This window comes from Camelus ferus, chromosome 6 (genome assembly GCF_009834535.1).
Source record: "Camelus ferus isolate YT-003-E chromosome 6, BCGSAC_Cfer_1.0, whole genome shotgun sequence".
Lineage (NCBI taxonomy): Eukaryota > Metazoa > Chordata > Mammalia > Artiodactyla > Camelidae > Camelus > Camelus ferus.
This window is the reverse complement of record NC_045701.1, coordinates 56,642,632-56,668,880: the sequence shown is the minus strand read 5'-3', so window position 1 is coordinate 56,668,880 and position 26,249 is coordinate 56,642,632. Positions and strand designations below refer to the sequence as shown.

Sequence of the window (26,249 nt, the reverse complement as noted above, 5' to 3'; positions counted from 1 at the left end):
ATGAATAGATTTTAGTACTTTAAATTTAAATATTTGATACAGTGTTAATAAACAATATAAAATACAAGACACAGATTAGAAGAAAATATTTTCAAATGATTTAACAGTGGATATGCATCCAAGCCACATAAAAAAAAAAAATTCTAAAAACAAGTGAGAAAAAAAATTAAAGCAAAAATTATGAATAAGTAACTGAAAAAGCAAGAAGCTTGTATGGCAAATATATGAAAAATATGCTGAACTTAACAATTAGTGAAATATAAGTTATATCAACGAGATACTATTTCACACTCATCAGACTAGCAAACATTACTGTCTGATAATACCACCTGTTTTTAAAGACGTGGGCAATTACTATAGATTTCTAATAGAAGTATAAATTAGCACTATTACTCTGAAAAGCAATTTCAAAATCTAGGACACTTAAGGTTTCTACATTTTCCAACCAGTAATTGTAATTTTAGGTGTCCTCTCTAAAAAAGTTTTTGAACTTGTATACATAGACACACCCATTGCTACACTGTTTGTATTAGAGAAAAATGTGCAAACATTCTAAATGTCCTTTGGCATAGAAATGGATGCATTTGTTCAAGGAAATCCTATACAGAAGCTAAAATGAATGTATTAGATCTGCATATATTAACAGGAATAAATCTTAGAAACATGATGTAAGTGAAAACAGCAAACTCAAAAGGATATGTATAGAATTCCTCTTTTTTAAACACATGAAACAATAGTTTATGTATCTATACATGTATTATAAAAGTAGTTTATGTATCCATACATGTATTGTGAAAGCATCCAAGAAAATGGCACGAATTCAGTGTAGTTGTTACCCCTGAGAAAAGAGGAAAGTGAAGAAGGGATGGAGATGGATCTTTAACATATTTTCTTTAAGAAATAAAAAATTATTTTAAAAATAGAACTCTAAATCAAGTGATGATAATAATAGTAATATACATTTAATGTTGATGAGAGAGATTTGATAGTTTTCTGATCTTTTGGTGGTATATAAAAAAATGTCATCATTAACAAATTTAAAGAGGAATTCAGAGATGTGAGATTGTGATTGCTTTTTATCATTTATCTTACCTGTTTTTTAACTCACTACAATTGTTATGCATTGCTTTTGTAATAAGAAAAGAATATGAAAAATGTACAGATAACTCTTGACAATCTCTCAGGCCACCTCAATCCTACATATGGACATTCTGAATCAATCATTTAAAATGGGTTTCTAAAGTTTAGTAAACTAGTTGCCAAGTAAGCATTCACTACAAGACTAGGTTTTGGCTCAAAGTATTGGGTCATTTCAGTCATCTTAGGCACCAGTGCAGCACCTGCACCACTGATCTGAACACAGCTGTCAGTCTCATTCATTGCTGATGGCTAACTGATCAGATCTGTTACACACAAATATGTGAGAGTTTTCTGATTGCATCAATGGTTTCATTTCCCTTTACTTATTTATGTGTGTGTAGTAATGTATGTACGTGTATTCCTTCTTATATATATACATGTAATTTGTTTAACCCCATGAAATGCCTTGAAGAGATGAGGAGCCGAGGTGATTCTGGAGTTGGGGAAATTCTGGGAGTTAAATGAAGCAGAGATTCTTTTACTTCTGAGTCATTGTTTTGCCTCCAAACAGAAGATGTCAACAGTTGCCCAGTGACCTCCATGAAATGTTTGTGGTCTTATGTCAGTTCCTAACAACGAGTTGTCCACATAATAGAAGTACTTTACTTATTGTATATACTCCTTTGATGTCTGTCAAGTTTTTTATGTTTCCTTTTCTTTTTATCTGGTTTCTCACTGTTGATATTGTCCTGTTATTGTCTTCCTAGACTGAAAGCACCATGTTCACTTAACTAACTTGGCATGGCAACCACTACAATTCTGATGAGCATGTGGGTGCCTCATAAGCTGTTTTTACGGTGCTGCTATTGATGAGACCAAAATTGTGCTGACAACAGTGCCTTAAAATGATTATCTGATCCATCTATTCATACCATAATATGGGGACTCTGGTGTCCAATGCCCAGGCATAGAGTTGCTAGAATTAGCATATAAAACTACAAGATGGATGAACAATTTTTTTTCGGTATAAGCATGCCCCAGTCATTGCTTGGGACATATTTATACTTGAAAAATTATTTGTTGTTTATCTGAAACTAAAATTTAACTAGAAATACAGTATTTTATCCAGCAGTCCTATCCAGACATCCTTCTTAAGGTATCCAAAACATTCGGCAGAGTAATCACTCACAATCAGGGAGTGGAGGACTTTCTCAAAAGAAACTCTAGCATATTCATTTGGATGGGAAACAAAGAATATAACTACAAGTTTAAATCTGCTTCACGATTGTATAGGTGCTTATCTCAGTGCACAAAGCTCATGGTTAAATCACTGTGAGCTCTCTTTGGACAAAATAAAGAAGCTTGAATGTCCGGTGGCTATGTTCTGAGTCACTGAAACTCTCCATCCTCCCCGCAGTGGTCACCAGCATGAGTGACCACTGAGTACTCATTCTATGAGTACTCACTAAATGGCAGAACTAGAGCACATCCAAGGGAATATGAAGTAATGGAAGAAAATGCATCCAGAAGTTATCTTCCAAAAGAATTTTCAACCCCACACCACCTCTTGTCTCCTCTTCCACTACCACCCATCTCTGCTTCTAAAGCATTCAGATTTAGGATGGTCTCCAGGAAAGTTGTGCTTTGAGGGGTAGACATATATGACAAAACATCAGGACAGAAAAAAACTACAAAATTCTCCTAGTTTCCTAGTTTAAATCAATCCAAGGAAAGAGAAAAGGAACCTAATGCTGGTTACTGGAGTAGCAGTGGATTGTGAGGAGAACTTTGAACACACCTGTAGTGGGATACATACTAAGGGAACCTGGGGGAAACTCCTTTTATAACAGAGCATCCTAACTACTGACATGAAGAATGTTCAGACTTAGTTACTTGCTGCTTAAATCACTAGCAAGAATATCCCAAGAACTGGTTTCTGTGGAGCCTTCTGTGCCTCTAGATTCCCTCCTACCCCAGGTCTACACCTTCAAACTCCCTCGTGAAATAAACTAGGTTGCTCTCCTCACACCATCACTACATCCTAGCCGAGTGCCTGGCACACAATAAGCAGTCAAAGCTATTTATTAATGGATAAAGAAAGAAAATTTCAGTCAGCCATCTGAAAAATATTTAATTTTTGATTTTAAGAATCTGTTAATTCTTACTTTGTAGTTGGCCTTATTCCTTTGATAACTTCATAAGTTTAAAAAGCTAGAGCTCTAATCTGTTCTTAGGAACAATGATCAGTACATACATGTAAACTAAAAAAATGTGCAGTATACTGTATGTATGTATTTACATGTAATATAATGTGTATGTGCAGTCGAACTGTAATAATTCTACCTAATAAAACTGAAAAAGGGAAAAAAAGAACTGATAATTTTAGGATATAGGCCAACAGCTGGGGGCTATAGCATTGCCATTTTTAAAAAAAATTGTACTTTTTCTTAGGATTAATAGCAAAACAGAGTTTTATTTTCAAATTAAATAAATTAAAAAGTAAGAAAAGATAGTGTGAAGTAATTTATATATGTTTTGGCTTTTAAGTGTTTGCCTTATGCTATGTGATCTAAAAGACTCAAATACAACGTTTTTAAAATAAAATTTATTTTTGCTATGTGTGTTTCAACAAATGAGTAGTTAGATATTTGAGCTTATAGTTGCTACAGGAATAAATCATAAAGTTACCTGACATCACTGGGTCCTGAGGCTTACTTTATAACATGGAATCTTGGTGCTATTGCAAGACTACTAAAATAGATCTAAGGTGATTATTCTGGTAACATACTGATAAGCACATTTACTCAAACGAACCAGTTGTTTTACTTTTTTTCACTAGGAAACATTCTTGAATAGAGGATTTTTAAAAGTTGTGGTATGTCTGAGTTTAACTGTATGTCTGCCCTTAAATATATGCCTTCAGGAAGGAAAGAAGCTATGATTATAAGCCTGAATGGGCGTTGAATCTTTTTCTGTCCGATAGTGTAGCAAATTAAATATAAACCATCCAACAATTACGCCTTTCCTAAAATTAATTTGATAATTTATTTCCAGGAAATAAAGAATATAGACTGAGAGTCATGCATTTCTGGGTTTGTGCTGTGCAACTGTGCATTAGGGGAGCTTCCCTTGCGGGTCATGTATACCTCTGCGACTATCCTTAGTGAACACTCAAACTTGATGCCAACATATCCAGTTGAAAACTGAAACCCACAAGTCATGTTTGTGCATTGTATCTGACCACTGCAAAGATAATTGACTAAAACTTTTCACTTTTCATTGAAATAATTGTTACGCAGACATCACCATGTATCACAACAGAAAGAAATGCACATCACATGTGTTTTGCCCTGACAGAGCCACAGCCAAACTGAAATCCGAGCCTGCAGAGTTGACTCTACAGTAAACATTAGCAGAAAAACTTCAGTAACATACCACTGCCTCCTCCTGTCCATTTTCTGGCAAAACATTAAGGCTGAAGACACCAACAACAATTAAAATTTAAACTTCTTCTCTGCTTAATAACAAATCCTCTCCATCCCTGTCTAGGGAGAAACAATCTTCCTGCTTATTCCTATTGTCATGTCCTCTCCTCTCATATGAACCTTGGTTGCATTCCCATTTCTGGGTAATTGTATTGATCTTGAGTTAAGATGCCTAGGTAATATAAAACTTGGCATAAGAGATGCTGATGAATCCACATTTTGAAATCTGGCATAAAAATTCTAACATTTTTACAGGGTAAATAACTTTATAATGGTGCACCAATAGACCCTGAGATTTCTAATAGTCTGCGTACAGCATTGCTCCTGTAGACTTGGGACTTAAGAGCAAGAATAGGATTTAGGGGTGACATTGCAGATTTCTCCTAGAAAGATCTTACCTGTAGGTCTTGTTCTTCAGTGGCTTCAATGCTTCCTATTGCTCTTAGAATACAGTCCCAACCCTTCCCCTGGCCTTCAAGGCCAATAAATCTCTCTAATCTCAATTCATATCATCCCCCTAACCCCCATTGCTAGGGCACTATGCTAAAGACACATCGAACAGAACAAGAACAGGGCTCTGTGCTTCTTTATCCACTTTCTGAAATGCTCTTTTCCCAGCTCTGTCCATGACTCTGGCTCTTTATCATCCTTCAGATGTCAGTTTACACACCACCTCCTCAGAGAGGCTATCGCCGACCGCTCTACCTGCAGTAGCTCTCCTAGAGATTCTCCCCAGGCCCCTGCAGCTCTCTTACCACAGAGTCCTCCACATCGTCTTTGTAGCACTTATCACAATCAGTAATTATCACCCAACTATAAACTCTGAGCTGTCACCACTGTATCTCTGGTGCCTAGTAGAGAGCCTGGCACACAGATGGTACCTGTTATTTGTCAAATTAATTACTGACTGTGTGAGTGAATGATTAAGCTAGTAATATGCATTACCCTCCTTTTTTCTTTTTTATTCTTATGTATAGTGTCTAGCACCACACAACATATTAGCTAGGAGTAACTGAATACAATACTATTTTTGAGAAATTTTAATAATAAAGAAGAATACTAAGAGGCACATGTTTAGTTTTTTTGTTTTTTGTTCTTTTTTTTGGTTTGGGGAGTTAATTAGGCTTATTTATTTATTTATACTTTTTGAAGGATGTATTGGGGATTGAACCCAGGACCTCATGCATGCGAGGCACATACTCTACCATTGAGCTATACCCTCCCTCCTAAGAGGCAGATGTTTAGAAACATTCCTAGACATGTGCCAAAATAAGTCTCTCCCTCTCTCTCCCCAACCCCCCATGGTCTCTAAGTTATGTACGATGTTGGTGATTAACATCTCAGCCCCCAGTTCTTCAACTTAAAGCCTTTTCCTCAACTCTTACTCAACTTCATGTGTTGATGTACAACATGAATCATGAAGGAACTGGTCCACAGTTACATGAACCCCAAGGACAATCTTTCAGGGACCACAATGACAAACAAACCTAGAGTATAAAGCATCACTTTTATATTTGGAAGAAGTATGTTAGAGAAAAAAGACATTAGAGTCAGATAGGGATTCTAGTTATTTTGCCACTATGGAAATGATAGGAAGTCAGTTCACTACTCTGTGCTCCAATTTTCTCATCTATAAAATTGAAATAATTTTCCTATCTTGCCTTACTTCACAGGTAGGAAAGGATCCATCAAGGTGACTAATATTATGTATTATATATTAAAAGAGAAGCACTATTTTCTAATTTGCTAGAAAAGGAAGGATAAACAACAGTCATATCTGGGGAGCAATGGGTATAGTGACAATATTTTCAAAATCCAAATCTGGACATATCTTTTGGCTTATGATCTGACACATGGTCTGAGCACATGACAGAATATTTGAAATCAAAATGTCCTGAAAAACCCGGGACATGTGGTTGCCATGGCAATGAGGAGCCATAGGGAGGCTGTGGGCAATGAAAAGACAGGGTCGAGTTGGCAAGCATGGAAAACTATTTTGCCAGTGATGTACAGGACAGTTTGGAATCAATTGATGTGGAAGACTGAAAAGGCAAGAAGAAAGAAATGTTACTAATCTGAGTGTGAAGTGTAAGCAGCAGTCCTGAGTCATCCTCATTTTGGAAAATTTTCCTCATTCTGAGAAATCCAAGGTAGTCTCTGGTTCATATGAATGTGGAGGAGGAAGAGGTGTTTTAAATAAGAATTTTGTGGGAGTGGACCTAGCCCCCATGGTGACCCCATGTCTACTCTCAATTTCCCAAGGGCACCTCTAAACTAAGAATTATCACACGGTTGCCCAGTTCTCCAGACCAAGTGAGATTCAGAAATGCCGCCATGTAGACCCAAATCTGCCTCCATCTGGATGGAAAATTCAGGGAACTCTTCAACTTTTCGATTCTGCTCTTCATGGACTGCATTCTGCCTCCATCTTTATCCACACAAAATCAAAGCAGTCCTCTCCTTTCTGCAATTGCTCAGGAAATACTGTTTGTGACTTACACAACCCTGGTGTCATATGAATTATACTGGTAATTTTTAAGACAGAAACTTAGATTTTTTTATGGACAGTAAAAGGAAGGTGCAGAAAAATCACAAGAAATGGCAATGATTGGACTCAGAAGGGGAGGGCTTATTAAAAAGTCCAATCTCCTTTAGCATTTTGCAGATTATTATTAAAGTTAATAAATCTGAAATTTCTAAGGGGCAAGCACAGTTTCATGGGGCAGACTTTCTCCCATTCAGCTCTATTATTCCTTTCCAGTCCTTGAAGATTCCAAGACCTTAAATTCCATCCAGTGCCTATCACATGCTATTGAGTTGGCATGTTTGCAAATTGCATGCAGTGAGATCCTTCCATACCAACAGCCCTGTCTCAGATTCCCCAGCATCGCAGCCAAACTAGTATTGCATGCACATTTTCTTCATCTTTTCATTGAGTTCAATGTGGCAGCAGCACATTCCTTAGCACAGGCTCCAGTCGGCATGGTAACTAGTTAGGGACTGCAAGCTGCCTTCTTGCAAATTCCTGTTTCTTTCTGAGAGTGCTTTTTTTGGGGGGAAGGGGCAGGAGGGGATGGTGGTGGAGGAAGTAGTGAAAAGGAGGTGGAGGAAGAATTGATTGGGTTGGGCTGGGGGAGGGGGGATGGGCAGAAGAATGACTTAAACGTGCTTTTTAAAAGAGTTATCTGGTCCACCCATGGTGTTGGTGCTAAATTGCCTGGGCAGAAAAAAAGTCCTAATTGGGGTGGGGAGGCAGTGACAAAGCAAAGCTTGTTCAAGCCTCGGAATCTGCACTGCTGATAGTGCAGGTACCTCAGGGCAGTTGGGGGTGATTGCTGTGTTGACTTTGCCTAATTGTAGGGGAGGAGTTATGTGAGCTGTGACCGGCAGTGTTACACCCAGTGGGGTGGTGGACAAAAACTGGCATAACCACGCAGGGCTAAACAAACTGACTGACAAAGCTTTTGGCATATTATTAAAAATCTGGCAAAATGTTCATCTCTTGACAAAAATGTAGAGACTAGTAATGCATAACTTTATCCCATGTTGGATTTTAAAATGGCTAATGCCAAGTTGTCTGTCAAAATTAATAGAGCATTGCTTCTTCTTATAGAACAAAAAAAAAATTTCTCATACATTTTATTCATTTATTCATTGCTAAAAAATCATGTATCTGCTAAAAATTTCATTTAGGAAACAGGTTTGGAGGTGGTTAACCTTGATTTTTAAAGTGCTGTGAATTAAAAGCTACTTTTCTCATGTTTGTTATAATAAAAAACATACCTTCATTAAATTGTAAAGCATTTTGTTCTTTGAGACTAGATTAAAACTCTGCATCCAAGCTTACATTAAGAGAGTCATTAAAACTCCAAATTATTGATTATATCTTTATATGAGTTTGGGTTTGGGACTTTTTTTTTAAACTTCTTTTATATCAAGAAAATGTTAAATGGTTAATTGACTGTTGAGTAGATAGTCTGCATCTTCATAGGAATTAATCAATAAATTGACTTTTTAACTCTTCTACTTTGCTATTTCATGTGTTAATTGAACTGTTTCTCCTTTGCTCTCCTCAAAGCTTTAGGTATGCTTTTCTATACAAACTACTGTTTGTTTTAAATTTTATACACATAGGGCAACTTTCTGTTATGGAATCTTGAGTGCACTACATGAGTATTCAGACCTCAAAAAGGAAGTTGTAAATAATACTCCTCCTTGTCATGTGCATATGGTGCTTGTGGGTCGCTGTTTCTTTTCTTATTTTTCACATTCCAAAGCTTTGTAATTAAATGGAAATGAAAAAAAGACTCCCTGAACATGTTTTAAAAAAATCCTTAACAATATATTTTAATTCCTAGTTTGCTTTGTTGAACAATAAACTTTTTTGTTTATAAATTTAAAATTGTTGTTAACTTAAAAAAAATCCCAAATGGCATCGCTCAGAAAACTCACGTTTTTCCTAATTCTGATTTTTCAAGGCCTTCAAATAAACTAGAAATCAGTGAGGCTGGTGGGGAAACTTTGCTCTTAAGCCCTAATAAATAATTTGGTTCAGTGATTTTTCTCTTCTTTTACCTCTTAAAGCACCTCTCTACAGTGGAGTCTATAAGCTCTGTTTGAAAACTAAGACACTTGAAGCATAAACACTGGTGTGCTTCCAGGTAAAAGGAAAACGTACAAATGTTCCTTAACTGCTGAAGGAGCAAACATGTAAATAAGAGATGGGCTGATACCCTACTGTTCATGTTTGCTCACTGCGAACATTTGGTTCACTTGGCTTGGCTCATTATTTCAGCTGGGAAAGTCACTATATGAATTAATAGCAGATTTCCCAGCTGAAAATAAATGTTTACCAGTTTAAGGGGCTGGGTTTTTTGGCAAAGACCTGGCTTTTTGTCTGACGGGCTCCTTTTTTGGCGTGCACATCCCTGAGGTGTGTAATTAAAGTAAGGGAATTTGCACATAGTGCGTTAGGGCTTTAATGAATAGAAAACACAGGATATTTCAGCAATTTGGTGCCTAATGTCAGAGTGTGCATTTCCTGTGTGAGGTATCACAATAATAGGGCTCTGTGATAATAAAAGCGCCTGCAATGCCAGGCAAAGAAAAAGAGGACTGACAGCATTTGTTCCTAAATTCCAATACAAAATACATAAAAAAGAGCAATTTACATTTAAAACAGACGGACTTTGAACTTGAACATACCCTCAGAATTAATGGCTATTAAATCAGCCCCACTTTGCTGAATATTGAAATTCCCTTTAGGACAAAGATCTTGGCTGTTGATATCAGGTTACATTACAAAATTGAATACACAATATCAAACGGTTTTAATCATAACCATTCTCGCCTTGCTGTTGAAATTTCTGAGCAGCTCAAAATCTGGAAAAATATTTTTAAACCTCAGGAATATTGAGGGGAAGAGTAGAAAGAACAAATTAACATTGATGGGCACTTGTTTTATGCCAGATACTTTACACAATATCAAATTTAATATTTTACAAGTACCATGCAAAAAAGCATTAGTTTCCTTTTATTTTTGTCAGAAAAATTAAAAAGGTCAAAGAAATTAGGTAAGTTGCCCAAGATCCCATTGCTAGTAATCTTTTAGCACCAGGATATGAAAGAGGACACTGCCCAGTGTAGAGGAATCACTCAGTACCTACTGTTATCATTACTGTCAGAATCCAAAACCTAAGCTCTTTGCTATTATTGTTTTTTTATGTCCTACATAAAATGTACTCTAAAGAGGGACGAAAACATTGTTCCCGCCTCATCCCCAGTCCCTGATCATTCTTGTGAATAAGGTTTACATTCAATTTGCAAAAAACACCCCAGACCTCTTGTTCCATTCTCTGCATAACAGTGCAGAAGGAGCAGGCTTGTGCTTCCTGGGTCAGGGGGAAGGTATCTCAATCTGAGGGCAAATGGTATTTTTAATACAGGACCAGAGCATCCATGACAAGGAACAAGTTCCCCAAAGAAGCATGGATGAAGGGTATATTTTCATCACAGAAAGTGCCCACATCACCACAGAATAGGGGGACACAGGCTTAATCTCGCTAGGCCTCAGTTCTAATGTCTGTAAAATGAACGATTGCTCTGGATGATCTGAAAGACCCAATTCTGTTAAAAATCCAAACTACTAAGTAATCCTTGGCTGAGACCAAAGTGCAGGGCACAGAAAACTGATACAATCCATAAACATGAGAACTCCTGAAAGATAAGTCTCAGGTAATCACCCATCTTGTGGTCACTACACAAAGACATCTGCCAGCATTTTTATAGCCATATTTCCTAATGAAATGATTGTCAGTTTTCTTTCACATATTTCCTATAAGTGACATTTCTTGAAATCATCCATAAACTAAAGTCTAAGGTAAAACAATACCTTTAAAAGGCTTTTCTTCTCCTGACTTTCCCCCTTATCTTGGCCTCTCTCTCTCTGGCCTTCCTCTTATCCTCCAAATCCTTTGAAGACTCATTGACAGACCACACACCTGGCATGGGGCACTATCCTAATTCCTGGTAAAGAAGAAAAGTGCACATGTGGGGTGTGTGTACGTATCATTCGGGGTCTATACACCTCCTCCTACAGCCCTAGGAACATAAAACTCAAGCGACCTGCAGCCTGCTGCCCTACGCCAGTCATCTTCCTCCTTGATGAAGAGCCAACACTCTCTTCCTTTCTCTTGGCAACAACCACTGATGCTGGCAGCTCCCTAGCAGTAACTGCCCCATCAGAGAAGCTCAATCCCCAAGAAAAAACTAAAGATGTTATTATCTCCATTAACATTTAAAGAAATGTGAACATCAAGAGTTTGTGAGATTTGTTAGGGTAAAGGCCAGAAATGCCATTGGAGCACATATTTTTTAAAATTCATTGAGACTCACAATCTGTTGATCCTACCACCTAGTCACTGCCCTCAACCTCTTGTGTCCTCATCTCCTGTTCCTTATCCTGCTTAAATTCCATGATCCATCATCATTATTATTCTCTTGCAAGCACCCTAATTGTCTTTGCTCCTGTCTCACCGCATTGTACTGGTAAATTCTCACCCCCAATTAAATCCAACTTTCTGTCTTTTCCGGGCCAGCATCCCTGCAACAAAATGTGCTAGAAGAAAAACCACAACCATGATGGCTAATCTCATTTTAAATTCCTGGTCATTATTACCTTCTGTGGACCAATAATGCTGCCCAGCTATCATTCCTTGTCCTCGTCTGCTCCCTCTCCCATTCTCCTCAACTCCTGCCTCCTCTCTCCTCAGTCCTCCATAATCTGCTCACTCATCGTCATTCACGTGCTTCCTTTTTCACCAAGAAATAAAAACATTCAGAAAGATCAACATGTTGTACCACCACATCTCCCTACCTACCAGCACCAGAGTCCGCATGTCCTGACTTTCTTCTGTGACTCTGTATAGATTACTGGTGCTCCCAGCCAAGGCCAGTCCCCACGCTTGTGCACTAGATCCCATGCTGTCTTAATGCCACAAAGATACTTCTCTAGCATTTCTCCCTCTCTCTTCTGCATCAAAAATTTACCTCCTTTTCCCTGGACCATTGCCATACATACAAACATGTGCTTGTTTCTTTTATTAAAAATAAATACAAAAATCTTTTGACACCACAGCTCCCTCCAGCTACTACTTCATTTTCTCTGTACCTCTTGACAACAAAACTCCTCAAGGTTGTTTATATTCTCTGGTAATTTCTCTCTTCCCATTCTCTCCTGAACCCAATTCAATCACCCACCCACTTCACCGTCAACCCTGCAAACATCAATACTGCTCCTGTTAAGGTCACTAAGGAACTCCACTTTGGCAAATCCATCAGTCAGTTTTCAGGCCTCATCCAACTGGTACTTTAAGGGTTTTATGCAGCTAATGACATTCTCCCTGTTGAAACACTTCTAATTTGCCTTCCACAACACAACGGTCCAGTGAGTTTCTTCCCACTTCTTCAGATACTTCTTTGTCAGTTTCCTCTGCTGGTGCCTCTCCATCCCCTCCCTTAAGAGTTGGAGTGCCTCAGGGCTTAGGGTTCTGACCTTTGCTTTTCTCCAACTACATTCAATTCCTAAAGGATCTCATCAGTTACACTGCTTTCAGTACCACCTCTACTCTGTTGTCCAGATTTATATCTCCTGCCTGAGTGTCTCTTACCCTGTGCCTTTATTGTGAAAGGAAGATCTAGGTTCCATCTTGCTCCCCAGTTATGTTAAGTGGGTTTCTCTTTTATTTCCCGAGTATCACACTTCCTTAAGGCCTGAGCCCCTACATTGTTCTTGGTTTCCAGCAAAGAGCTCTGAATCTGATACCTGCTAACAGACCTTCCTGCCTACCTGCCTGGGTTTCTGAATGTCTTCTGAGGAGGAGGAGGAGGGCTTGTAGCTGTTGTACACAGCCCAGTGATGTCAAGTGTTGTGGGTTGTCAACAGCCGCCCTTGAGGAAAATGCAGCAGGCAAAGTCATCACTTGTGAAAATACTGTGGTCTAGACCAAACCATATCCTTAGTATTGCAAATCAGAAACTTCCATTTTTAGAAAGTAAATTAATCTTTCTAAGGCAGATTACCTAACCTCTCATTAGTCTGATATACCAAACCAGGGTACCATTTTATTAATTTACATTGAGAAATAACTGCTGTAGGAACTAGAATACTTAAAACCACAGGAGCATCACATTCTCTCCCTACTGTCAAGAAGTTTGAAGAGTCATATCATGTTCCAAAGCTAGCATACTGTTTTACAATAAGAAATGTCTTCAGTGAACAAAATTCTTGAAGTTCATATGATCGGTGCACTCTTTCTCTGCAGACTTGCACAGGAAGCAAAAACATAATCAAGTTTTAGAAAAATGGTAGCTACTCTCATTGCAGCCAGACTAAATTTTTTCAAAGCACACATTTGACAAGGTCACTCTCTTAAAACCAGATATTGTCCTCTGGAGAAGACAAGATCCTCAACCTCCTAGCCCTACATGGTCTGACGACTTCAGACCCTGTCTTCAGTGTGAGACCCCTGGTTCGGAGTGTGCACTCTGCAACCATACTTCCATGGTTCCCATGTGCTGGCGAGCTCAGGTGATCCACTTATAGTTTCCTCTTCAGTAAAATAGAAATAAAGACACTGCTTATTTCACAGGATTGTGATGAAAATTAGAAGAATAAACTGCTTTCAACAAGGTCTGGCACCTACTAAGTACTCAATAAACATTGTTTATTATATACAACCACTCTAGGTTCCAGCCACATGGGACTTCCTTCCATCCCTCCAATAGGCTGCAAGTCAAGATCTTTCCAGCCTGGAGCACAGAGAAAATGCTGCCCCTGTGTGAAGTACTCTCCTTATACATCCTTCCACTGTTTACTTACTACGTGTCCTTTGCCTCTCAGGGACAGTCCTCAGTCTTCAGTTCCCTTCCAGGTTGCATCTGCCTGGAGAGGTGACCTCCACACCCAGCACTTTCTCCCAAAACTTGACATATACCTGACGTTACTGGCATTCTGTACTGATTGGTTTGAGTACGCATTTAGTCGATGCTTACCCCAGTCTGAAAAGACTGGCTGGTGGCTGGGTCTTCCAAGGCCAAAGCTTGGATTGGCGCTGCTAACTGTTGCCTCAGGGGTTCTCTTTTTCCCACCTCCCAGGGCTGACCAACCCGCTTCTGACTAACACATTCTTTCTTTGCAGGTGTTAATGCATCTGCTTAGGTTTCTTAGGGCCCCTCTGGGGCATAAGAAAATTTTGCATATCTATGCTCTATTTTAGTCCACATTTTTTGCTCTCAGGGGGCATCTTATTTCCCTCCTTTCCAAATTCAGGCAGGGGTAGGGTTCAAGAGGGTTATCTCTTTGTCTCTCTCTATTACGGACAATACACCTGGACCAGGATTCTGTCTACCGGTAGGGACGCCCTGGTGTTTGGTATAGGATACAATTGTGTGCTCACCTTCCCGCAGGAGCACTGAATGTCTCCTAAAGCCTGAGCTGGGTCTGCCCAGCTCCCACAGGCCTCTCCCAGTCTATTCACCTTCCTGGCAGGGCTCAATGGGGGATATACTAGGAAGCTATACAACTTCACTTAATTAATGGAGGTGGGTGTCAACTGTGTTTTTCGATAAATGAAGAATACAGCACTGCTCTGGGGATTAATTATTCTGTCTTAAATGGAAATACTGAAATTGACCCAAGGACCAGAGTAATAAACACAGAAAGTTATTCTTACCACCACATATTTGCACTATACAATGAGACAAATGCAGATCTTCAAGTGAGGAGTAGGCAAAAGTGACTACAGTTGTAAAGATTTCACCTAGTTCTTGTAAAGCCTCTGTCAGAAAGACTCAATTCTATGTTAGCAAAAATAATTGGTCTACAATACATCCTGAAAACCTAGAATCTGAAAAGCATTGCTCTGGGTTTTCGTACTATTTCCACGATATTGAGATCTGGTTTAGGCCAGAGATGTATATGAAAATGCTATAAGAAAAGGCCTGGTCCAATCCTATGCAGAATTTAGCAGAAGGTAAGAAAGAACATAAAACTCAGGTTGAAGAAAGCCTCTCCCTGGGGTATTTCTCATCCTTTATTTTTACCCCCGATCCAAGACTTGTGGTTAACTCAGATAAGCACTTGACCTTTGTGGGTGCTTATCCAAAGTCAACCTTCCCGTGTCTGAGGGTCACCTGTAACTCATTAATCTCAGTCCATTATTGTTTTGCAGGAATGTCTGTTCCATTTAAGATATAAAACTCCTATACAGATAACATGGTAGGTTAATGCACTCACCTTTCATTCCCTGATTGCTGGGTTCACACCGAACTCAATTCTGTTGTGAGTAAGGATTACGTTTTGATATGTTCCCTGTCCCCAGGAGCCATTTGTCTTCAGGTCTTCACATCCTAAAAGGATGTTGCAGGCATCAGCATACTCATTGGGGCCCTATACAGAAGATTCCAGGGAATAGAATGGCCCAGAGGTTACTGGGTCAGGACTGGAGAGGAAAGAACTATTTAGGGAATCTTGCTGAGTGCATGCTTCTGAGGGCGCTATCAGTCTTTTCCACTCAACTCTTAAGATGAAAACAAGGCCATTATCCCTTTTCATAAAATTATGAATTGCTTTATATAGAATCTAGTACTGATGTGCTGTACTTCCTTCCCTACAGCAAGAAAGGTGCTAGCAGGCGGTCAGGAAAAAGGCACAAGCTCCACTTTACTGAACATCATACTTTTCAAGCATCCTCTTGTTTATGATTTAACTTAATTCCCTCTTCCATTAGCAAATGCAAATCGATGCCCATCATCTGTAGCAAAAACTGAGATGTAAATCTAGAGGAAAATAACATGCCCCTTGAATTCCAACCAGTTAAAGTAAAAGGGAGTGGCCGAGGAGTGAAGATTCTGCAGCCCAAACCACCTCACTTAATTAATTTCGGCCAATGCCTGCTGCTGGCCGCGCTGCCACCGCCTCAATTACCCTCGGTGCTAACAAGGGAAAGCAGCGCACAAAGGCTTTCATTTTATAGCATGAAAAGGAAAAATGTACTGTCGATACATATTACTTGTCAATGTAAATGCTTTCAGGAGCCCTTCACTGTTTCTTTTCATGCTCTTCGAGCCAAAGAACCATTTAGAGAAGCCCCGCTGTTCTAGCACCCTAAGGACATGTAAGAGGATGTGCGGGCAGCTGAGAAACAGAGCTTCTATTTATGTGGAGCAAGGCAAGCCTAGATCTTCGACTAACAATAAGCAGAATATCTTAATCACAACATTCTGAAGTCATGCCGGGTCGAGTGCTTAATGTTTGCCCGCTCGCTTTTCTTTCTTTTCAAAAAATACAACTTGGGAAAAACTGATACACGCGGTTGGCTCTTATTTTAGGATCCTCTGTTATCTTCCCATTGGAAGGTTGAGAGAGAGCTGGCACCTAAATATTGGTCCAAATCCCCACACCAGGAGTGGTCTAGAATTTCTAGAAAGGAGGTGCAAGGATGGCAGTCTTTTGGGAAAGGGAGCTAGAGAACTTCCCTTGAAACTACATTTGCATAGCACACAGGCTGCTTGGAGTCCATGCCCACTGCAGGTGGACCTGTAAGGCTGATGAAAATATGGAAAGGCTCCTCACTTTGTATTTGAGCAACCGTGGCTCTCAATGCTCATTCCTCACGCTTTTATGAGACTTTATTATGAGTTCTAAGGTATTGTCTTCAACAGAGACAATACGCTAGAATCAAGTTGTTACTAGTGTAGGAAATGAGGGTGTTTATCTGCCTAGGAAGGCCTGACACAACAGGTGCTCAAAAATATTTGAAATTTAAAGAATTCATGATTTTATGGAAGCTACTAAAGTAAAAGCCTGGAAACGAAGCCACCAACAGAATAATTGATTTCTGTTTTTAGGTTTAAGTTAATCATCAAAAATATTTAAAACAACCCCCTTCCTCTGATTGGAGCAATAAAATGAATATAGAGAATATTTTTTGGTAATATGCAACAACTCTTGGTAGAGACTTCCTGCTATCTTCCAATATTTCTACAATCCTAATTTCAGTTGGATACATGGCTTCCCCAATAAAGATTATATTTCTCAACTCCCACACCCTCTGCAGCTAGCTGTAGATACTAAGTTCTGACCAATGGGATGTGAATAGAAGTAACCTAAATGACTTCCAGATCAAGCACTTAAAAGGCAAGGAGTGTGGCCTTCTTCTCTTGCTTTTCCCCTTATCGTTGTGTGGGATACTAATATGATGGCAGGAGCTGGAGCAGCCATCTTAGACTGTGAGTTGAAAGCTGTGTGTTGAGGACAATAGAGCAAAAGATAGAAGCATCCTGTACTTCTGACACCATCAAGCCTCGCTTTGAGCCTTAGACTGCCTACACACAAACTATTACTTGACAGAGAGACTTCTATCTCGTCCAAACCATTGTTTTCTGGAATGCCTGTTACTTTAGCCAAATCTGTATTTAAACAAATACTAACACCATGCTACATTAGGGAAGAAAGCTGAGAGGAAAACTATTCATTTGAAACAAAAACAAGCAGAGCAGAATCATTTATTGAGATGTTAATTTTTTTTAACATTTTTTATTGATTTATAATCATTTTACAATGTTGTGTCAAATTCCAGTGTTCAGCACAATTTGAGATGTTAATTGATTCTTATAATTTCTTTCTTCTAGTTCAACTACTACTTTTCAGAATGAGTTTATGTTGTTGTTGACTCATGAAGCAAATGTCGGTTCTGATTTCTAAAGCACTGATAGTAGCCAATGACACTACTAGCAAGTGTGAAATCCAGTCTCCTGCCTGTTTCTTAATGGCCTGAGAACTAAAAATGTTATTTTTTATTTTTTAACACCTTTATTGTGGTATAGTTCCTGTACAGTAAACTACACATATTTCAGATGTACACTTTGATGAATTCTGATAGATATACACACCAATGAAACCACTGCCGCTAGGCCAAGCAGAAACCCACCTTCTCCATCTTGCTCCAGCCTTCCTTCTAGCTTATTTCTTTGCAATCTGATTCATGAGTGATGCAAACATGGAAAATTCCTGGAGCTCATTCATGCCCTGAAGAACTTACTTATTATTTCTGCTCCTGGACCCCTATAGTGGCTCTGCTCCAGTCCATGCCAGTGCTGGTTTCTTTGCCCTATCATTTGATTTTATGCAGAACTCCATACCCATCCAGTGAACACTTTCATAAAATTAAGCCACTGCTGGTTTCCATTGTTTGCAACCAAAGACAGGGATAGAAGCAGCGATCATTCTGTCTTCCAAACCCTCAAAATACTTTACCTACACATTTCTTAGGGCCCCTAACATTTTCTACCTTGTATAACAATTATCTAAGTCACTGTTTTCTTTGTTGTACACAATGTCAGTTCTCAAATTCTACATAGGAGGCAATCAGGGGCCGTAGGAGGAAAGTATATGGGACTGATCATGAATCCTTATTGGAATAATAACTGCTTTCTTTTTATTTAGACTGTATTTTGTAAATCCATAAAGGAGCAATGTTTTCTAAAGATGCTTTTATTCATAATTTATTTAATAAAAAAGCATCCATTTTCCTTTTCAGAGAATACTTATTTTAAGGAAAGAAGGCATTGGAGATAACAGTGGAGTGAAATTCTTCATCCCCTTCCAAGGCTCTTTTGGGTGCAGATGCTGATTTTAAAAGACTGTGAGCCATTTGTAACCTCTGTGGTCCCTAGCATAGTTCCTTACACACCCAATACAGTTGTTGAACCAATCAATCAATGGTCACAGTACCATCTCGCATCATTTTTCTTTTGCCTCTTTTCCAATGAGAATTCAAGGTGTATGTTTTCCCATTGGAATTTATCTGGCTTATTAACTTTTTTTGAACAAATAATCAGTGAATACCCACCACTATAATGGACACTGTTCTAAGTGCTAGGAATACATCAGTGATCAAGTAAGATTCTGTCACCACAGAACTTGCATTCTAGTGGGACATATGCCTACTGAGAGATAATCACCATACAGTCATTTACTTCCTAAATTATTCTAAGTGTAGAACCAAAGATGTTCATCATTCTCATGTCATTTTGTGTTTCTGCCTCTTCTTTACTTTTGCCTCCAGCTATAGCACAGTTTATTTTTAAAACCTACAATGAATCCAGGGCTTTCTCTTGTTGGCACTATTGTTTTTATTTTTCTTATTACTTGTTTTCTGTGCCTTACTTCTCCTGAACAAATCTTCAAAAATAACAACACATTATTACTGAAACTTTTGTCCAAAGTTTCTAAAGCTTAGACACATTAGTCACATACAGCCAATATCTGTGAGTCATAGACCTACAGAATCTTAATAACATAAAATTAAGAGAGAAAACTTCCACTGAACTAGCATTTAATTAATTTTGCTTTTTAAACTCAGAAATCAGGCACCCCTAATGTATCACTAGCATCCAATGGAAACTGAAGTCCTAGAGTGAAATTAAGCTAAAAGTTAATACGTTTTTCTGTTTCTGACAGATCTACATCTTTTGTAGCTTATGGAAAGGAAGTAGAATGGAAGTAAAAGAAGAAGCTTGCCCACAATTCCATGAGTGTCATCATTACTTGAAGTAATAGCAAAATGGGAAAAACCATGACTATCTTATTGTTATATTATAGAAATATATACACACCTGGAAGGTAATATACACATACACAATTCAGCAAATATTCATTAAGGGCCTACTATGCATCACACCCTCTGCTAGGCTGGGAGGGTGCTAGACTGTGGCAAAGGCTATTGGCTGTTCAACAGAATCTGAACTCCCTTTCCTTAGGCACAGTGCTATCTCCATTTGCAGTTAGGTAGCCCTGTGCCTGAGTGCCAGCCAGTAGAATGGGAACAGAGTCCTGTATACCACTTCCAGGCCTGGCCCAAACTGCCCTCCTACTCTCACTCCTCTGCACTCTTCCTTCCAGTAGCTGTGATGGAGAGAACCATGGTGATTATAGAAGCCACAATCTGAAGGTGGCAAAGCTTCTGTCAGCCTGGTGCCCTGAACAAGTGCATAAAGGAGAGCCTCTGATCAATCTGTTCATCCTGCCACAGCTCTGATGTGAGCAAGAAATAAACTTCCATTGTGTCGAGCCATTACTTATCCAGATGTATTCTTCCCTGCAGCCTTGCCTACCTTAACCATACACAGAATCAGACATGAGTTGTGAAATAGTAATTATTTAAAATTTTTTATTTCAGCTTGTTAAATATTAGCAATTCAAAAGGCTGAAATCATATGATCAAGTCAACATTTTTCCTTTTCTTTCTCCCTTTTTTCTTATTTGTTAAAATTTTTAGGGCTTATCCAACAATCTAAAAAGTAGACCATCTCTGTTTCTTACTTATTGATAAAGATGGTAATAAGTAATAAAAAATCTAGTTAATTTTACTATTTATTAATTGTAATCTCTTGAGGTTCAGAAGACATTTTTTAAATGCTTAGATAACTCCAAATTATGCTTCTCAACTGAAATTCCAAGTCTCATCCTTCAGCCCAAAGTAGATTTTTTACACATATGTACAAACTTTCAAAAGAAAAACAGTTTTTTCCCCTACAAATTGGAATACTACAGTGATATCAACTATATTCAAAACATTTGCTTTTAGTTTTTGAAAGCATCTGCAATAATCACTATGGGGGAAAAATTAAATGTGCTACTTTAATTTCATAATCTGCAGTAAAAACTTGCTTAGAATATTACATATACATTTAGAAGCTGAATGCTGGCAGAGACAGCTACATGTTAATTTCTAGGTATATTTAGCAGGGAGAGAATCTTTAAAACAAGAAAAGAATTTCACATATTGGAAGAAATACTCAACTAAAAGTAGCATGTGCATAATTCCATTCCTAGCACACATGTTTAAAACATTGTTTTATCTATGTATTTCAGACTTCCTTCACCTCTTTTATATCTCAGTATGTCTTAGAGTGTATGGGTTAAGGTTTTCATCATAGATAATCTTTTGTTCAAGTGAAAAGAATTGGTCCTATCTCAGCCACAAGATTCTGAAAACCCCCTCATCACCAACTCCGTCTTCAGGTCAGCGGGGTGCCGTCAGCCTTAACAACCATTTTCTATTTCTTTCTAAATATAAACACAAGAATTTGGTGCACAGAGCACCTCACCCACAACTGGATTGCAGTGGGTATTCCCAGATCTTAGAGACACCTGAAAGCCTCAGCTCTCCCGTCTCATCCTCACAGACACAGGAATTGTTAAACTGAAAGCCAACAAGACGAGAAATCCAGTTGTGTAAATGTAATTCACTCTACAAGGAGGTCTGCTTGCTTTAAAGTTAAAATTACCACACACACCCATCATCATCTGACAATATTAATCTTATCTAATTTTCAGTTTCTATAAGCCATAAAATCAGTGTGAATTTAGATCTCTATCTATGTCCAATGACAGATTAAAAATGCAGTGTTTAAAAGCCAGTAAATAGAAATTTACCCTCATAATTAATAAGACATTGGGGTTAAAGCTACCCTAGGCTGGGGGGAAAAGCCACACTCTTTTTTGAGTAAGTGCAGCATAAGGGGAGGGTGCACACCCCAGTACTCTCTTCTCTAAAATGAATGTCACTCAGATTACAAGTTAAAATAATAACCTACTCCACACAGGTAGATAATTTTTCCCGCAGCTATACTTCTCACTTGGTGTTATGGGAAGCACTTCAGAATAACTTAATATGATTTTAATTGCAATGGAAAAAGAAGTTCGAGCTCTCAAAGAAAAGAACAAAGGGAAACATGCAAGTGGCACTGCGGCTGACCACAGGTAGACACACCTGGGCCCTGGCCAGAGACAGAAGCCCTGAATCTTCATGGGTTGCCTTCATGTGTTGCCTTTCAAAGGTGATGCAAGACATGATTTCCCCCTTTATATTTAGAGCTATTGAAACAACTGCTCATCTGGGACTCACAAGGAATTAAAGTGAGGAAAAGTTAAGAAGTACTTATAAAGAGTACGCATTAAAAATCTGAAGGACTACTTAATGTACTGTAATGGTAACAACATCTCTGCAAGGAATCGCTCCAAGAGATGCCATCACCCCAAGCAACCTGACTGTAAAAATATTTAATTCAAGTATGCATTCATTTGTTAATTTATTCCAGCACTTACTCGGTGGATATGGACTGTGCTCTAGCTCTGCACTGGGCTCTGTGCTAGGAGCTGAGATTACTTCAGTAAACAAGACAGGCCAGATTGCTGCCTTCACAGTGGGTCTGCACTATGATTAGATTTTGAAAATCAGTAGAAATGACCACCTTATACCCTCTTTCAAAATATCATAGAAATTTATAACACCTCTTGATTTTAATTACTTATTTCATTCATTTGGTCAACAAATATTTAGTGAGTACCTGTTGTGGATTCCTTAGGGTATATTTTGGGAGAGTATACTTCATTTAGCTCTTGTCTAAACTAGGCGAGGTTTGGTCTGAGCCAAACCTTCAGTCGTTGGCTTTTGGATCTGGGTTACTCCAAAAAAACTATTTGTAATGCCAGTGCCTGGCGCGCGGTAGATGCTCCAAATATGTTTTTTGAATGAATTTTTTTTAATGAGTGAACACACTTCAGGAATTACACATTCTGGACCATTTCCTTTTGGAACCCCAAGTATCACTCACTTTGGCATTTTGTCTATTTTGTTGTTAACCAGTTCACTATTTCATGGGAATAGCAAGTGAAAGTGAAAGGTTCCTAAGGCCAGACAGCCTATCTTCGATGTCTTCTACTGTCCAAAAACTTTGCGGAGTACAAGACATATAATCAGTAAGAATATGGAAAATCTTTATACATGGAAATTCTCACATTCTCACAGACAGTCCCTGGCACTTTCATGACAGCACCCACCTATTCTGTGCTTCAGCCAGTTGGACACAGTCTCCCAATTATTCTTATCTCCATGCCTTTGTTGCCTCTGTTGTCCTCCAACTCGACTACCCTCCACATTACTGTCCTGACAGATCCTAACCCATTCTTAAAGGCCCAACCATGGATGTATTCCTTGTCTTTCTTGGAGTCTTCCCTGAGCTATACTACACCTCCTAAGCGAGATTTATTTTCATCCATGTGCCATTTATCTTGTGACATCGCTTGTACGGTTGCCTTATTTTGTGGTTAACTTTCTTTGCATGTCAGTCTCAAGGTCGCATGCTGAGAATGCTGCTTGCCTCTAGAATCATCCTCCACCCCTCTCTGCTCTGTTCTGTATACTGGGATGCCGACCTTCTTGGAAGATGTCAATGCAATGGGCTTCCTCGTTCTCTGGTTTTCTGGTTTGGGGTTAAGTTTAACCAGTGACCGTCAATAGCAGAGAAATGAGAAAGTGGGAAGAGAGTGTGTGGTGCTTGTTGTTCAATGCCCTCCCTGCTGGGATGTGGGATGTGGCATATCAGCACTCTTCTCCTGCAGGCCATGGCTCCTGTCAGGTGGCTCTCTCCTATGGCTGTAGCCACAACCACAGCTACAGTTTGCCCTGAGTTCCAGTAATAGCTCCTTCCTTTTGTCCCTTCAGGTTTAGGGGTGGCAATGGCTCCCCAATGTTGCCAGTCCCATGGTGTTTCACCGTCCCTCACGGGTTCCCTATTCCTGACAGCACATTTGTAAATAGTCCCTTCATTAACCTCTCCTCAGTCACCATGCTTCAGGGCGCCATCTATTCCTTGCCAGGACCCTGACGATAGAGGAAGCAACTGTGGCTTTTGCCTCTATGGATTCACATGGATTATACCTCTATACAGACCCCACAGCTCCTAGCTCACTATAGGTGTTTAGTGAGCATTTACTGAAGGAAGGAATAAAACCCAGCATGAACTACCATTCCTAAATTAACATTTTATGATTCACAGAAGAAAAAAACTATGAACTATGCTTTCTCAATCAATAAGAAGATTCACCTTCAGCTAGCATTTATACATGACTATAGTGCTCACCATTTATTTTGTTTTCATAGTGTTTCAGGCTTCCATTGAATCTGCATTCATAATGTTAATTAACCTGTATTAAATATAGTTCATTTATTTAAACCCACTTATTCTTCAGGAGAAAAATTAGTTGGGCTAGGTGAATTGAGATTTCCATTTTTTCCTTCCTTTTCTCTTTTCCACTTATTTTTGTAGGAGTTTCTTTACTGATGATCCAGTCATAGCAGGTTCTGCCCCTCTCCCCTCCCAGGCTGTTTTCTAAACATGTTTTTGCATATGACAATCTGATGGCGAAAATCAAATTCATCTGATAAACAGACAAGCTGTCAACCTCTTCAGAAAGTCCCAGTTTTTTCACCAGCTTATCTACTCCCTGCTCTACTGAATGTCCAAGGGGCCACCTGACATGTACCTACAACACGTGGGTGAGAAAAGAAGTGTGTTAGCTCTATGAAGTGGAGATTAAAAGATAGGTGGACACAGATAACCTTAAGAACAGGTTAGATGATGCCCTGAGCAGTGATCTTTCTAAAGGGCAGAGGCTGGCACCTCTCATGAGTTCTCTCAGATAGATGTAGCCTTTTCTTCCTTCTTCAGTGGTCTTCCTGAATAAACACTTATGTTCTCCTGTATTGTCTTTTAGAGGATGGCCTATGACCATGAAATACGTGCTCCTTGAACCATGTTTGTTTGAGTAGCACCAATATCTGATTAGTATCCTGTTAGCATAACTACTATTGTTCACCAAGAATGTTGCAGTTAGGGAATTTCTAGCTAATAGAGTCCATGAATAACGACTGTTTGACAGTTTGCTAGGTCAATGAGTAGCAATAGAGTTGACTGCGGCGGGTATGCCAGGGTCCTAATGTTCCAAACCTTAGCAGTGGTATAGCCAGATTGACGAGTTACAACCATCAACCTTGAGGGATTAAAAAAAAAAAGGCAGAATCATGTCAGCCAAATGATTCATCATTTTAGTCGCTGTAGAATCAAACCTATGAGGGTGATTTTAGCATCTGTTGTTTCCATTCCTAAAAATTCAGAGAGAAAAAGAAAAAAAACCACTATCGCATATTAACTCCAAATTTTTATTTTAGAAGAGAAAAAAAAGATTCATGATTAGTTAGTGGCAAAGAACTACATATTGACTCTCTTCTGATAATGTATCTAATACCATCTCTGCTTTTTCCCAGGATGAAATTGTGGGGTAAAGCTGGATGGGTTTTCAAAAGGTAAATATAACAAGGGGTTTAATCCTCTCTAGCTTCTGACCTTTATTGCATTTTGAGTGTATTTGGAGTTCAGATAGTACTAGCCTACCCACCCTCTAGAGATAATAAGTAAATAATCAAATGACCGAAATAAGATTTACCCCCAGAAATATGGGGGTGGGAGGCAGTGAGCAACAAGAAGCGGTGGCGCTGGTGGTACAGCTGAGCTTTAACATCATGGCTTTCTTCACGGGTAGAGAGCTGCCCTTTTCTCCCCCCCAAGATGCTCATTTCTTCTTTACACTTATACAAATGACAGTGACCTATAATTCCTACAGTCACTTTTAAGAATTAAAAAAAAATTTGAAACCATTTCTTCAGGACAAGTAAAATGGTTTTAAAAGCTAAGCAAAATTGGTAAAGAAACACATTACAATCCAAGCAACCAGAAAACAGCTCAGGTTGACATCAGAAATGGGGAAGTATCCAGACAATTCTGCAGCACTGAAGGAAGTCTTTGAGTTGAATAATTGAATTAGAGATAGCTAGCATAGCTTTATGAAAGCGATACCTCATGTACCTTACTAGTTGGAGTGCTTTAGAGGGCATTTACTACCATAGAAAGAAAATGGAACACAATGGATGTCATATAATTGTTTAAAAGCCATTGGATGTTGTTAACAATGATTATTGGCTAAGACCACATCTATTGTGTACGATAAAATAGCTTGTTGGATTAAAAAAAAACTGTTCAAAACCTGCAAAAAGTGAGTGAATGTTAACGGTAATTTTCTTTAACTGAAAAGAGGTTATCAGTAAGGGTGAAATAATAGCTCTGAAAGGAAATGACAAATTGGAAGAATACACACAATCCAACCTCATTACATTCGACTATTGTGGTATCTTCTCTGACCCCACATAGTAAATTTCCATGTATTTTTAACCCTATTATGTTTACTGTCTCATAATAACTTCCCTTCCTGAAGAACAGATG

General features: G+C 38.8%; 1 long non-coding RNA gene across 1 annotated transcript; it reads left to right on the top strand.

The window, feature by feature from the left end:
• Window positions 1–515: 515 nt before the first annotated feature.
• On the top strand, window positions 516–25,433 carry LOC116664285. Its single transcript, XR_004320721.1, has 4 exons — window positions 516–526; window positions 13,545–13,553; window positions 25,023–25,027; window positions 25,309–25,433. It is a non-coding gene; the product is annotated as an uncharacterized LOC116664285 (long non-coding RNA).
• The last annotated feature ends 816 nt before the right edge of the window (window positions 25,434–26,249 follow it).